Source organism: Callospermophilus lateralis, unplaced genomic scaffold (assembly GCF_048772815.1).
Source record: "Callospermophilus lateralis isolate mCalLat2 unplaced genomic scaffold, mCalLat2.hap1 Scaffold_227, whole genome shotgun sequence".
Taxonomy (NCBI): Eukaryota; Metazoa; Chordata; class Mammalia; order Rodentia; family Sciuridae; genus Callospermophilus; species Callospermophilus lateralis.
This window is the reverse complement of record NW_027513180.1, coordinates 153792-159628: the sequence shown is the minus strand read 5'-3', so window position 1 is coordinate 159628 and position 5837 is coordinate 153792. Positions and strand designations below refer to the sequence as shown.

General features: G+C 39.4%; 1 pseudogene; it reads left to right on the top strand.

Annotated features, from left to right (window-relative positions):
- The first annotated feature begins 2220 nt into the window (after positions 1-2220).
- On the top strand, positions 2221-4960 carry LOC143390208 (tyrosine-protein phosphatase non-receptor type 12 pseudogene; annotated as a pseudogene).
- Positions 4961-5837: the final 877 nt, after the last annotated feature.

Here is a 5837-nt window from a genome sequence, read left to right as displayed (position 1 = left end):
CTTATTCTTTCTAAATAACCCTGGGCTTTATATACAATATAATGTAAGAAGACTGTGAAAATTGGAGACAAAAGAGTCAGATAAGCCTCTTTTATTTTATTGTCAGACTCCAATGAAACAATAAGTTTTCTTTTTGCTTTATGTGTCCTGGACATGGAGATGAAGAAAGGCCAATGGGTATAGAAAAGTAGCCCTAATTAAATCCTGGAAAGGCCAATGAGTACAGGAAAGTAGCCCTAGTTAAATTCTGTATGCTTTATGCAAAAGACCAGGAAAAGCTCAGTGTAGCAGAACAAGTTTTTATGATAATAACTGTGAGACTCCAAGAAAACATTACACACAGTAAAACCAAGCTGTTGCTTTGTTCCCCCAACAATAGGAAAGAGTGATTGGGGCCCTGGACTTCTATACTTATCAGACTTAACAAAGTGTCCTACCACCTTGTCAAGGTTGCAGCAGAGATAGCCAAGGAAAGAGCAGAAAGGCCATTCTAACCACAGTGTTATGGAGACCACAGGGGAACCTGGGCATCCACTTCTCTAAGAGCAATGATATAATAGTCCCCAACAGTTTTGGGTGAGGTCAGGGGAAGCCTAAAGAAAAGTCTGGATTTTGACTACCTTTGACCACTGTCCTCCAGGATCTATCCAGTCCCACCCCCATCCCATTTCTGGGCAGGGATAAAGTATTCTATGACCTCCTCAACAAGGTGATATCAGGAAAGCTCTGGTGGCAAGCTGTAACTCACAAGTGTGTCTGAAAACAATAGAGGCAATCCTTCCTCCTGTGTCATTGGGGTAATTCTCTCTTCTTGCATTATTCAATGGCCAAGGAAAATCAACTAAAATTATCTGTAACACTCAAAAGCAGAGAAATCTCCACTTCAATGAAAAAAGAATAAAATAGGTGCTCACATCAAAACTAAAAGATGATGAGAGAATTATCTGAAAAAAATTCAATTTATCCATTATAAAATTTTACAGCAAGCAATTATGAATACATTTGAAACACGTAAAAAGGGATATTCAACAAAGTAACTGTCCTCAAGAAAAAAAATAAAAAAGTATAAAGTAAAACCAAATAGAGGTAACAGAATTGAGAGGACAGAAGAAAGCATCAGTGAATTGGAACACAGAAGAGCAATTATACAATCTGAGAAACAAGGAGAAAATAGATTGAAAAAATAATGAACAGGGCCTCAAGGTCCTATGGGGCTCTAACAAAAGATCTGAAATTCATGTCATAAGAGACTCAGAAAGAAAGGAGAAAGCACTCAGAAGAATAATAGGTAAAAACTTTCTAAATTGATAAAGAACATAAATCCACTACTGACTCACTAAACTGCATGAATTTCTAGCTGTATCAACTCAAATCCACAAGAAAAGACATCATAGTCAAGCTTCTAAAAACTACAGACAAAGAAAAACATCTCAATATAGAAAGAGAAAAATGGCATTTCATGCATGTGGGAAAATCAATATGAATGTCAGTGGATTTCCCATCAGAAACTAAAAAGGAAAGTTTAACATTATTTTTCAAGGGATAAGAGAGAAGAACAATTAGCCCAGATTTCTATTTATAATAAAATATATCCCAGGAGTTGAAGAAATGGCAAGGTCAATTTAGTTGAATAAAAACTAAATAATTATAATTATAATAAAATCATAAGCAATAAACCTACTCTAAAAGAATAGCTGAAGGCAGAACTCAAACTAGAAAGACAGTAATAATTTCAGGACATTAAGAACAAACAAGAGGCCGGGGCGCGGGGCCGCGCGTCTGGGTGGCGGCGGGGGCGCGCCCGTGGGGAGAGGCAGCGGCGGCTGCGGCTGCGAGTGGGGGGTGGGGGGGGGGAGGAAGAACCGGGGAAGGGGGCAGGGCGAGCGGAGAGCAGTGTTCCTGAGGCGGCGGCGGCGTCTCGGACGGAGGAGGAGGAGGAGGGCGGGGAAGGAGGATGGAGCAAGCTGGGGGTTGGGGTTAGCGCTAGCCGCAGCGGCTGGCCTCGTACTGTGGGAGAACGACTGGCTGCTCCTGGAAGTTGTGGTGTCGGGAGCCGGGCGGGTGCCGCTGCAGCCGCCGCCTGGCCGGTGGGGAGGAGGAGGGAGCGGCAGGGTTGGCGGGGGTCGGGAGGGAGGGACGGGCAGGGGGAGCGAGCTGGGGAAGACGGAGCGGGCTCTGCGGCGGGCGGGCGGGCGGCGGGGGGGCCAGCTACCGCAGCCTGGGGGAAGCGGGAGGATGGAGCAAGAGGAAATCCTGAGGAAATTCATCCAGAGGGTCCAGGCCATGAAGAGTCCGGACCACAATGGGGAGGACAACTTCGCCCGGGACTTCATGCGATTAAGAAGATTATCTACCAAATATAGAACAGAAAAGATTTATCCCACAGCCACTGGAGAAAAAGAAGAAAATGTTAAAAAGAACAGATATAAGGACATACTGCCATTCGATCACAGCCGAGTTAAGTTGACCTTAAAGACTCCTTCTCAAGATTCAGATTATATCAATGCAAATTTTATTAAGGGTGTGTATGGGCCAAAAGCATATGTGGCGACCCAAGGACCTTTAGCAAATACAGTAATCGATTTTTGGAGGATGATATGGGAGTACAATGTTGTAATCATTGTAATGGCCTGTCGAGAATTTGAGATGGGAAGGAAAAAATGTGAGCGCTACTGGCCTTTGTGTGGAGAAGACCCTATAACATTTGCACCATTCAAAATTTCTTGTGAAGATGAACAAGCAAGGACAGACTACTTCATTAGGACACTGTTACTTGAATTTCAAAATGAATCTCGTAGGCTCTATCAGTTTCATTATGTGAACTGGCCAGACCATGATGTTCCTTCATCATTTGATTCTATTCTGGATATGATAAGCTTAATGAGGAAATACCAAGAACATGAAGATGTTCCTATATGTATTCATTGCAGTGCAGGCTGTGGAAGAACAGGTGCCATTTGTGCTATAGATTATACGTGGAATTTACTAAAAGCTGGGAAAATACCAGAAGAATTTAATATATTTAATTTAATACAAGAAATGAGAACTCAAAGGCACTCTGCAGTGCAAACAAAGGAGCAATATGAGCTAGTTCATAGAGCTATCGCCCAACTGTTTGAAAAACAGCTACAGTTGTATGAAATTCATGGAACCCAGAAAATTGCTGATGAAGGGAATGAAATTAGCACTGAAAATTTGGTCAGCTCCATAGATACGGAAAAACAAGATTCTCCTCCTCCAAAACCACCAAGGACTCGCAGTTGCCTTGTAGAAGGGGATGCTAAGGAAGAAATATTGCAACCACTAGAACCTCATCCAGTGCCGTCCATCTTGACACCTTCTCCCCCTTCAGCTTTTCCAACAGTCACTACTGTGTGGCAGGACAATGATAGATACCACCCAAAGCCAGTATTGCACGTGGTTTCATCAGAACAGCATTCAACAGACCTCAACAGAAACTATAATAAATCAACAGATTTTCCAGGGAAAAATGAATCAACTATTGAACAAATAGATAAAAAATTGGAGCGAAATTTAAGTTTTGAGATTAAAAAAGTCCCTCTCCAAGAGGGACCAAAAAGTTTCGATGGGAACGCACTCTTGAATAGGGGACATGCAATTAAAATTAAATCTACTTCATCTTGTATAATTGATAAAATGTCTAAGCCACAGGAAGTAAGTTCAGGGGATCTAAAAGTTGATGACGTATCTCAGAATTCTTGCGTGGACTGTAGTGCAGCACAGTCAAACAAAGCTCCTGTTACTGCACCAGAAGAATCACAGAAGAATTCAGACACACCTCCAAGGCCAGATCGATTGCCTCTTGATAAGAAAGGGCATGTAATGTGGTCATTTCATGGACCTGAAAATGCCACACCTGATTCATCTGAAGGCAAATCCTCAGATATGCACTGTCAAACTATGAAAACTGTGAGTTTAACACCAAGCCCTACAGCACAAGTTGAAACCTTTGTGGATCATCAAAATAGTTCACCTCTATTCAGAGCACCCCTTAGCTTTACTAATCCTCTTCACTCTGATGACTCGGATTCAGATGAAAGGAACTCTGATGGTGCTGTGACCAAGAATAAAACTAATATTTCAACAGCAAGTGCCACAGTTTCTGCTGCCACTAGTACTGAAAGCATTTCTACTAGGAAAGTATTGCCAATGTCCATTGCTAGACATGATATGGCAGAAACGATACTTCTGGGTGCTGAAAAAGATGGTGATGTTAGTGAAGATTCACCACCGCCCCTACCTGAAAGAACTCCTGAATCTTTTGTATTGGCAAGTGAACATAATATACCTATAAGATCAGAATGGAATGAACTTCAAAGTCAGGAATGGTCTGAACAAATAGAATCTAAAGGCTTGAAAACCTCTGGAAATGGAAAATGTGATCATCCAGCAGGAGGTATTCACACAGAGACTTGTACAGAATGTCCATCTACTTTCAGTGACAAGAAAGATCAAATAGCAGAGAGTCCAACAGAAGCCACAGATATTGGTTTTGGTAATCACTGTGGAAAACCCAAAGGACCAAGAGATCCACCTTCAGAATGGACATGATTCAGGGAGCTAAAAGACACTTTAAATTTACTGGAAAATCCAAGTGCCACTGAAAGCCAGATTTATAGTATTCCATCTTTAAAATGTGGGACTAACAGCAGTGTAGATTGTTACCATGATATTACTTTGCTGGGACCATCTACCTGCCTTAGGAAAAAGTATTAAATATGGTTTATTTTGTAACTTCAAGTATTATTGCCTTAATGTCTCTTAACCCTGTTACACGCTGCTTGTAGACATGTTAATATAGTAATACTTTTATGATAAATTGAGTTTAAGGACTACTCTTTTGCTGTTTTATCATGTATGCATTATTTTGTATATGTACAGGGCAAGTAGGTATATAATTTGATAAAGTTGCAGTCATAAAATATTATTAACAGAAGATGTAAGAAATTTCTGCATGGTCTAAATCTTTGTGTACCTTATTTGTAAATTATTTGCCCTGAAGTTTTAGAAAATAGTTTTTGAATTTTAAAATTGCTGGATTCATGCAGCCAGCATTGCAGGTTATCAGAGATCAAAGATTGTAATAATAATACATTTTGTAAATTGTAAGCAAAAAGTTATTTTTATATTATATACTGTCTAATTGTCATCCTAATTGTTCTTGTTTTCATCTAGTCATGGAGATTCAGTAAGTGCCTTGGAACAATATTGAATTCTCTTAGCTTGTGTGTGTTACTTTAATATTTGAACTCAACTGGGATTAGAAGACTATCAAAATATATGTTATGTTTCAGGATATTTGACCTGCCATTAAAAAACAAAACCAATTTAAAAAAAAAAAAAGAACAAACAAGAGAAAAGCAGATGTATGTATGAAGACATCATACATCATATTACATTTTCCTAACTAGTTTTCTAGATTATCTTTGATGATTTAAATAAAAATAACAATACTATCTGATGTATTCTGTCTTTTTTAGACATTCATGGACTTTATTTTATTCATTTACTTATATGTGGTGCTGAGAATCAAACCCAGTGCCTCACACATGATAGGCAAATACTCTACCACTGAACCACAATCCCAGCCTTGATGTATTATTAATTATATAGGGATTAATTAAAATATGTCACTAACAGGGTAAGTGAGGGGAACATAAAGGAAGGTAAATTTTTTGTCATTTGAAGTGGTAAGATGTCATACCACTTGAGTGTAATAAGTTATGTGTATATATAATATAAGGCTTAGAGTAAGAAATATAAAGCTGTATCAAGAGAACCACTTAAAGATATTACACATATATCAAAATGAAATT